Below are 10389 nucleotides of genomic sequence, written 5' to 3' on the forward strand. Positions count from 1 at the left end.
TTTGTAATGACTTTTGATCTGTTTTTCATGTGTTATAATATCTTCAATTTTTTCCTGCCTCGGAACATGTTTTCCTTTTTTTCATCACTTGAGGTTTTAAGGTATGCTTCTATATCTTTAATCTCTTTTTTCATATATCTATTTCACAATTATATACGTGTCAGGTAAAAAAAGAGTATTTCTCACACACAATAATTGAAAGATATAGAATCACTATGTATCATTTTTCCATTCTTTTTTTAATTGTGCTATTTTCCATATAAAATCATTTTAAATGCTTATGTTCATTCGGTGCTAATTTTTCACAATCAATTTGTTCTAAATTTAGATTGTTAATCCATAATATTGACAGTATCACGTAAAGGTGATTATATGACTGTTGAAGGGCTAACACAAGTATTTAAAAGTAATTTTATTTATAAAAAAAAAGAAGATTTAGATTTATTTGACTTTTTTTTTGTTCTTTCTTCTTTGCATGAATAAATGTGTTTGTATCAAACATGCAACTTATTTACCATTAGTTTTGATGAAATAATACTGTATTGTTGAGTTTAAAAATTCAAGAATAATTTTATATATGGGGATGTAGTTCAAATAGTAGAGGGCTCGCTTTGCATGCGAGAGGTACAGGGTTCGATCCCTTTCATCTCCAATTAAAGTATTGTTCATCAGTTATTTATGTATAGGAATGACTTAGATTTTTATAATTCCTAATTTAGAATTTTCACGTTAGTGAGAGAGAGAGAATCTCGTAATAAAATCCAAAACAAACAAGAGGGAGATGTAAAAAATGAGAACAAAAATATTTTATTAACAAGTGAAAGCATGATGTGACCTGACCTGAGCCAATACTAATGAACCAATTGAACTAGACTTGCTTTTCGAGGAGTGTTGCACAGTGCACCATACATAACTCACTATAGCTTCCTAGAAGACAATTTCCTGCGGCCACTACCTCCAATAACTAGATTCGTGAGTCGTTATTCGTGGCAACATTAGCTACTTCCCCCGAACACTTCCCTACCCGACCTTCGTCTTTCTAGTTTGCTAGCTAATGAAAATAGTACAACGATTGCGATTGATGTGCCTCTTGTGGCTCAAAAACTGTTTATTTGGGGCTTTTAAGCCGCTGTTGATCTCCTTAAGATACTGTTGCTTTGCAGCTCTCATATTCTGTAATGACTTTTGATCCGTTTTTCATGTGTTATAATATCTTAAATTTTTTACCGCCTCGGAACATGTTTTCCTTTTTTTCATCACTTGAGGTTTTAATCTATGCTTCTACATCTTTAATCTCTTTTTTGATATATCTATTTCACAATTATATACGTGTCAGGTAAAAAAGGAGTATTTCTCACACACAATAATTGAAAGATATAGAATCACTATGTATCATTTTTCCATTCTTTTTTTAATTGTGGTATTTTCCATATAAAATCATTTTAAATGCTTATGTTCATTGTAATGGACCAATGAAAGAAATAATTTGAATTGGTCATCCAATAATTAAATGAGAGTTATTGGTTATTATTAGCATTTGATCCTGTCAAGTAGTTAACAAACAATAGCTATAGTTTAGGCATCACTCTAGCTAATTCTATTTAATTATCATCATGTATTATAGCTTTATATACTGATGCAAATCTCTGTAAAATATCATTCTCATATAAGTGAAAAATATACTCTTATATGGTATCAGTAGTTTACTAGCTTTACAGCAAAACCGATCCACAATCTCACCATGTCTTCCTCGACAACATCTGAATTTTCTATTACACCAAATACCAATTCTGTTATTGCCCTAAACACTCACTCGTCAGTGAAACTGAGCAGCAACAATTTTCCTGCTTGGCAAGTGCAATTCAATGCACTCCTTGTAGGGTATGATCTCATTGGCTATGTTGATGGCACCACTGCCAGTCCAACCCAAACTGATCCAGCATACAAACGCTGGAAAAGACAGGATCAACTGATCCTGCATGCCATCATATCATTTGTTGATCCAAGCATTATTACCATGTTGGGGAATGTCAAAACCTCAAAACAAGCTTGGGACATTCTCACCAAGATGTTTGCAAGCAAAACTCGTGCAAGAATTATGCACTTAAAAGAGAGACTCTCTCGATTCACAAAAGGATCACAACCTATTTCTGAATACCTCCATGGCATCAAGGCCTTATCTGATGAATTAGCCATCATCAACTCTCCGGTGGACGATGTCGACCTTGTCATCCACACTTTGAATGGTCTTGGAGCTGAATATCGTGAAGTAATAGCTTCTCTAAGAACTAGAGAAAATCCTATCGGGTTTGATGATCTTCACGATCTCCTTTCTGATTTTGAAAGTTATTTAAAGAGGGATACACCTGTGCAAGAAACTCCTCTCATTGCCACTGCAAACACTGCACACAAAGGAAAACAATTCTACAACAAAACACCAAAACAGTACCACAATAACACAATGTCCAGATCAACATCATCGGGCTTCTCAAGGCGTGTAGTGTGTCAATTTTGTGACAAACCAGGCCATACTGCCAAGGTCTGCTACAAATTGCATGGCTACCCTCCAAAGCATCAACCACCTACTGCTCTTCATACTAGGGCCATGCCTTCTGGTGCAGCAGATTGGATCCTAGACTCAGGGGCTTCTCATCATATAACAAATGAGTTGGATAACCTACACTTGTCTCAACCTTACACAGGTTCAGATCAGCTTCTGGTTGGTGATGGATCTGGACACACCATCTCTAACATTGGTAAAATTATCTTACAAACTCCTTCTAAATCATTTCATCTTTCAAATGTTTTACATGTGCCTAAAATTACTCAAAAACTATTGTCTGTTTCATCTCTATGTCACACTAATCCAATTTCCATTGAATTTTTTTCTGATCATTTCTTGATAAAGGATTTGAAGACAAGAGAACCTCTTCTAAAAGGACAGCATAGCAATGGACTCTACCACATGCCCCATCCATCATCATTACCTCAGGCACTTGTCACAACCACACACACTCCTCCACCATGGCATCACATATTAGGGCATCCATCTGATCGCATACTGAGACATCTCCTACCATCTCACAAAATAAAGAGCCACCAACAACCTTGTCTATCATGTAATAGTGTTAAGAGTCACAAATTACCTTTTTCCATTTCCAGTATCAAAACACAAAAACCATTAGAACTTATATATACTGATGTATGGGGTCCATCCCACATCAAGTCTTTAGATGGTTTCTCCTATTATTTACGTCTTGTTGATCACTTAACCAAATATGTATGGCTCTATCCATTAAGAAATAAATCTGATGTCTCTAATGTATTTCCCACATTCAAAAATCTTGCTGAAAACTACTTCAAAGAAAAAATCATTTCATTGCACTCTGATAATGGAGGAGAATTCATCAAACTAAAATCATTTCTCCACACACATGGCATATCTCATTTCACCACATCACCACATACACCTGAACTCAATGCTCCAGCTGAAAGGAGACACAGACATGTAGTTGAAACTGGAAGAGCCTTACTACATATGTCAAATCTACCTCCCGAATACTGGTCCTTTGCGTTCAAGACAGCAGTGTACCTAATCAATAGGTTACCAACTCCTATCCTCAACATGAAATCACCATATCAAGTCTTACACAAGAAAAGCCCAACAACATCACATCTTCATTCCTTTGGATGCCTTTGTTTTCCTTGGTTGCGACCTTATGTCTCAAATAAACTTCAACCCCGATCTCAACCTTGCATATTCTTAGGATATGCAGAATCCCAATACAGTTATTTATGTCTTAACCCAACAAATCACAAAATATACACCTCTAGGCATGTCAAATTTTTTGACCACATTTTTCCATACAACCTGTAACACCCCGATTAAAATAAGAGAATTATTTAATTGAGTTAATATTATTTTATTAATTTAATTAAATAAAGTGAGTTATTGGATTATTTTTATTATTACTATAGATGTTATTTATTTTAATAATAATTAAATAAATAAAATAAATGGAATATGAAGAGTGGAAGGGTAAAAGTGGAAATTGGATAAAAGAGGCCAAAGTGAGGACTCAGGTTGTTTTCACGTGTTTTGCCTCAGAGTCAGAGAAAGGGGGGAGAAACGCTGAAGAGAAAGAGAAGGAAGAGGAAAAGGCCAAAGATTGCTCAGAGCTTCCTTCAATCCAAAGAGGTAAGGGGTCTGAACCTTATTAAACAATAATATGCTGAAAATGGTGAAATATTGGATGAACGAAATTGGGATTTTAATCGAAGGAATTCGTAGAAATTATATGCAATGATGTTAGGATTTGTGAAATCGAATAGGGGACTATTTGTATTAGATGATATGAGTGATTTTGTGTGAAATTTGGACTGTGGAAGGATGAATTTGGATAGATCTCGTAGCAGAAAAAGCCATTGCAGATCTAGAAATCTGGTTTCTGGTCATACGCGTATGGCACTAGGCAATACGCGTATGAGATTGCTGGTACGCGTATGGCACTAGGCAATACGCGTATGGATGAGGAAGATGATGTTTTGAACGTGTTTTGGTCTCTGTTGGTACGCGTATGGGAATGTGATACGCGTAGCATACGCGTATGGACATGGGCAATACGCGTATGGATTTGGTCAGGCGTGGGCAATACGCGTATGGGCATAGGCAATACGCGTATGGGCAGACTTGTGGTCCTTCCTGGGCTGTGGTTGTGCAGTTTTGGTTGTTTAGGCTGAGCGAGGTAACTTAGCTGATGCATGGTATACGAGGGATCATTTCCCGTTGCTTTGAGTGGTACAGATATTAGTAGAGTGTGATAATACTGTGTTTGATTATGTGGCATGATGTGATATGCTTTTGTGATAGAATGTGTTAATGATGATGATAACATGAATATATGATGCTGTTGTTGCTATGTTGATTATGATGCATGCTTGGTGTGCATGCATTCATGAAAGGCCGATGCCTAGTGATGAACGGACTGAGTTCCAATGATGTTGTTGACTCCGGGCTTGTTGAGAGGCTTGGTTCCTTGCGGGGAACTCGGATTCTATGGTGATGAATCTGGGAGTGGTGATCCTATAGTTGGTCACAAAATGGATATACCGAGTCGTGTTGAGTCATGCATGGGTGTGTGCATTGCATTTGATATGTTGTTTTGTTGATGTTCATGAATATGTTGATTATGATGATTATGATGAGCTGTGTTGGCATATGTGAAATATATTTATGTTTATATTTCTGTCTTTATATTATTATTTAATAATGTAATTCTCACCCCTTCTGCATGTGTTTATGTTCATCTATGATGAGCAATGTGCAGATAAAGAGGAGTAGCTATTGTTGAGGTTTGAAGGATAAGTGTAGAGTTATTCTACAGAGTCGAGTCAAATGCTCTGGTCATGTGACACCGGGGTTATGGGATTCGATAGATAATTGATTATTATTTACGTTGCTTATGATGACTAACATGTTGAGATGTTTTGTTGAGATAATGTTGAACCATTATTATGAATTGTTATATGATGAATGATAATATTGTTGTTGTCCGCTGCGAAGTTTTAATAAAATAATAATATGTTTTATGTTGTGATGCGATAATTGTTATGTTGTAAGAAATGTAAACTCTTCTACATGTTGTACTCTGATAATCTATTTAAATATGTCGTTTGGGTAGAAGGGTGTTACATTAGTGGTATCAGAGCATGGTCAGTCCAGTCGAGTCATAATGTGATGTTTTCCCTGTTGGTCGATTAGTGTAAATGACACTGCGATATTTAACGGTTGTAGTTGTGTCGTGCAGAGTATGGCTGGAGAAAATGATCGTGCGACTGCTGAGGCTTTGGCTGCTATGGCGCAGGCTATGCAGGCGCAGCAGAATCCGCCGGTCGACGAGTTTAGGAATTTGGGAAGGTTTCTGAAGAATAACCCTCCTACATTCAAGGGGCGCTATGATCCAGATGGTGCTCAGATTTGGCTGAAGGAAATTGAGAAGATTTTCCGGGTGATGACGTGTACTGAAGCACAGAAGGTGCAGTTTGGTACGCATATGTTATCTGAAGAGGCTGAAAACTGGTGGGATAACACTCGCCAGAGAATTGAAGTACCAGGTGCTGAGATGACTTGGGAAAGGTTCAAGGCGGCCTTTCTGGAGAAATATTTTCCTGCTGATGTGCGATGTAAGAAGGAGATGGAATTTCTAGAACTGAAGCAGGGTAACATGTCTGTTGCTGATTACGCTTCGAAGTTTGAGGAGCTGGTGCAGTATTGTCCTCATTATAATAATGCTGATGCTGAGGAATCCAAGTGTGTCAAGTTTGAGAACGGGTTGCGTCCCGAAATCAAACAAGGCATTGGTTACCAGGAGATTCGTAGGTTTCCTACACTGGTTAATAAGTGCAGGATATTTGATGAAGATAGCAAGGCTAGGACTGCTCACTACAAGAGTCTTAGTGAGAAGAAGAATAAGGATCGTGGTAGTCCTTATGCATCTCCGAATGGTAAAGGTAAGCAGAAAGTGGTAGATGCGAAGAAGCCAAGTGGGGGAGGATCTCCCATAGCTGGTAAATGTTTCAAGTGTGGCGAGCCAGGCCACCGTGCTGATAGCTGTGCCAAGAAAGTGCTGAGATGTTTCCGATGCGGTCAGGCTGGTCATAGAGTTACTGAATGTAAGGATGCTGGTCCGACATGTTTTAATTGTGGCGAGAAAGGCCATATCAGTTCGCAGTGCTCGAAACCGAAGAAGGCGGCTACTGCAGCTCATACTGCTGGTAGGGTGTTTGCTCTGAGTGGGGCTGAAGCTCCTACAGAAGATAATCTGATTAAAGGTACTTGCTTGATTAATAATGTTGAATTGCTTGCTATTGTTGACACTGGTGCTACTAATTCGTTTATTTCGTATGAGTGTGCGACCAGGATTGGTGTGATTATGTCGTCCCTAGGCGGAAGTATGGTGATAGATACTCCTGCTAATGGTTCTGTGAAGACTTCTGTGGTCTGTCGAGGTTGTCAGTTGACGATCTTTGAGAGAGAGTTCGTGGTTGATTTGGTGTGCTTACCCTTGCACCAAATTGATATTATTCTGGGAATGAATTGGCTAGAATTCTATGGCGTGTTTATCAACTGCTATAGGAAGACGGTGCGATTTTCTGAAGTTGGTGAGAAGGATGAGGCAAGATTTCTATCTGCTAAGCAGGTGGGGGATTTTGTGAAAGATGAAGCTCAGATATTCGCTTTATTTGCGTCTCTGCAAGCGGATAAGAAAGTGGTGGGTGTAGATTTGCCTGTTATCTGTGAATTTCAAGATGTGTTTCCGGAGGATGTAAGTGAATTACCTCCAGAACGTGAAGTCGAATTTGCCATTGACTTAGTACCAGGTACGAGTCCAGTGTCGATGTCTCCTTATAGAATGTCGGCAACTGAATTAGTTGAATTGAAGAATTGCTTGAGAAGAAGTTTGTGCGTCCAAGTGTTTCTCCTTGGGGTGCACCAGTATTGTTAGTGAAGAAGAAAGAAGGTACGATGAGGTTGTGTGTCGATTACCGGCAGTTGAATAAGGTGACTATCAAGAATCGGTATCCATTGCCGAGGATTGATGATTTGATGGACCAGTTGGTTGGAGCTCATGTTTTCAGTAAGATTGATTTGCGGTCGGGTTATCATCAGATCCGAGTGAAGTCAGATGATATTGCGAAGACTGCTTTCCGTACGAGGTATGGTCATTATGAATACACTGTGATGTCGTTCGGTGTATCTAATGCTCCAGGTGTGTTTATGGAATATATGAATCGTATATTTCATCCGTACCTTGATAATTTTGTTGTGGTGTTCATAGATGATATATTGATATATTCTAAGACGGGAGAAGAGCATGCAGGACATCTGAGAATTGTTTTGCAGGTGTTAAGAGAAAAGAAATTATATGCAAAGTTATCTAAATGTGAGTTCTGGTTGAAGGAAGTGAGTTTCCTTGGCCATGTGATTTCGAGTGGTGGGATTTCTGTTGATCCTGCTAAAGTTGATGTCGTATTACAGTGGGAGACTCCGAAGTCTGCTACTGAGATACGCAGTTTTCTGGGGTTAGCTGGTTATTATCGCAGATTTATTGAGGGCTTCTCTAAGTTGGCATTGCCGTTGACGCAGTTGACTAAGAAGGGTCAAGTGTATGTGTGGGATGCAGCTTGTGAAGCGAGTTTTGTTGAGTTGAAGAGGCGGTTGACCAGTGCTCCAGTGTTGATCTTGCCTAATCCTGGTGAGTCCTTCGTTGTTTATTGTGATGCTTCTTTGATGGGTCTTGGTGGTGTTTTGATGCAGAATGGTAAAGTTGTAGCTTATGCTTCTAGACAGTTGAAAGTTCATGAGAGGAATTATCCTACGCATGATCTAGAACTTGCAGCTGTTGTAATTGTGTTGAAAATGTGGAGGCATTATCTGTATGGTTCCAGATTCGAAGTGTTCAGTGATCACAAGAGTCTGAAGTATCTGTTTGATCAGAAAGAGTTAAATATGAGGCAGAGAAGGTGGTTAGAATTACTGAAGGATTTTGACTTTGAATTGAGTTATCATCCCGGTAAGGCTAATGTAGTTGCAGATGCGCTGAGTAGAAAGTCTCTACATATGTCTATGATGATGGTTCGGGAGCTTGAGTTAATTGAACAGTTCCGTGATATGAGTTTGGGTTGTGAAGTTTCCGCTGATAGTGTAAAGTTGGGTATGCTGAAGTTGACTAGTGGAATTCTAGAAGATATTCGGAATGGTCAGCAAGTTGATGTCGCTCTCGTTGATCATATTACTATGGTTAACCAGGGTAATGGTGGTAATTTTGAGATTGATGAGAATGGCATCCTGCGATTTAAAGGTAGAGTTTGTGTTCCTGAGGTGTCGGAATTGAAAAAGAGTATTCTTGAAGAGGGCCATAGGAGTAGATTGAGCATCCATCCAGGTGCAACTAAAATGTATCAAGATTTGAAGAAGTTGTTTTGGTGGGCTGGTATGAAAAGAGATGTTGCTAAGTTTGTGTATGCCTGTTTGACTTGTCAGAAGTCAAAGATTGAACATCAGAAACCGGCAGGTATGATGCAACCTTTGAAGATTCCTGAATGGAAGTGGGATAGCATTTCCATGGATTTTGTGACGGGATTGCCGAGGACGGTGAAAGGTAATGATTCTATTTGGGTGATTGTGGATCGATTGACTAAGTCGGCGCATTTCTTGCCGATGAAGATTAATCACTCTTTAGAGAAGTTGGCAGAGTTGTATATTGAGGAGATAGTGAGGCTGCATGGTATTCCATCCAGTATTGTGTCTGATAGAGATCCCAGATTTACTTCTAGATTTTGGGAAAGTTTGCAGAAAGCGTTGGGGACTAAGTTGAGGTTGAGTTCAGCTTATCATCCTCAGACTGATGGTCAGACTGAAAGAACTATCCAATCCTTGGAGGATTTGTTGAGAGCTTGTGTGTTGGAGCAGAGTGGTTCTTGGGATAGTTATATGCCGTTGGTGGAGTTTACTTATAATAATAGTTTTCATGCTAGTATCGGTATGGCTCCATATGAAGCATTGTATGGTAGGAGGTGTAGAACTCCATTGTGTTGGTATGAATCAGGTGAGGGTGTTGTACTCGGACCTGAGATTGTGCAGCAGACGACTGAAAGGGTTAAGATGATTCAGGAGAAAATGAAGATTTCTCAGAGTCGTCAGAAGAGTTATCATGATAACAGGAGAAAGGCACTTGAGTTCCAAGAGGGAGATCATGTGTTCTTGAGAGTTACTCCGACGACAGGTGTGGGTAGAGCTTTAAAGTCTAAAAAGCTTACTCCGAGGTTTGTGGGTCCGTATCAGATTTTGAAGAGGGTTGGGGAAGTGGCGTATCGGATAGCTTTACCGCCGTCGCTTTCTAATCTGCATGATGTGTTTCATGTATCTCAGTTGAGAAAATATATTGCGGATCCTTCGCATGTTGTTCAGTTGGATGATATCCAGGTGAGGGATAATTTGACCGTTGAGGTGTTGCCAATTCGGATAGATGACCGAGAAGAGAAGACCCTGAGAGGTAAGAAGATTGCTCTAGTGAAAGTTGTTTGGGGAGGTCCAGCTGGTGAGAGCTTGACTTGGGAGCGTGAAGATCAGATGAAGGAGTCGTATCCGGCTCTATTTGCTTGAGGTATGTTTTCGAGGACGAAAACTCTTTTAGTGGGGGAGAGTTGTAACACCCCGATTAAAATAAGAGAATTATTTAATTGAGTTAATATTATTTTATTAATTTAATTAAATAAAGTGAGTTATTGGATTATTTTTATTATTACTATAGATGTTATTTATTTTAATAATAATTAAATAAATAAAATAAATGGAATATGAAGAGTGGAAGGGTAAAAGTGGAAATT

The sequence above is a fragment of the Lathyrus oleraceus genome, chromosome 7 (genome assembly GCF_024323335.1).
Source record: "Lathyrus oleraceus cultivar Zhongwan6 chromosome 7, CAAS_Psat_ZW6_1.0, whole genome shotgun sequence".
Taxonomy (NCBI): Eukaryota; Viridiplantae; Streptophyta; class Magnoliopsida; order Fabales; family Fabaceae; genus Lathyrus; species Lathyrus oleraceus.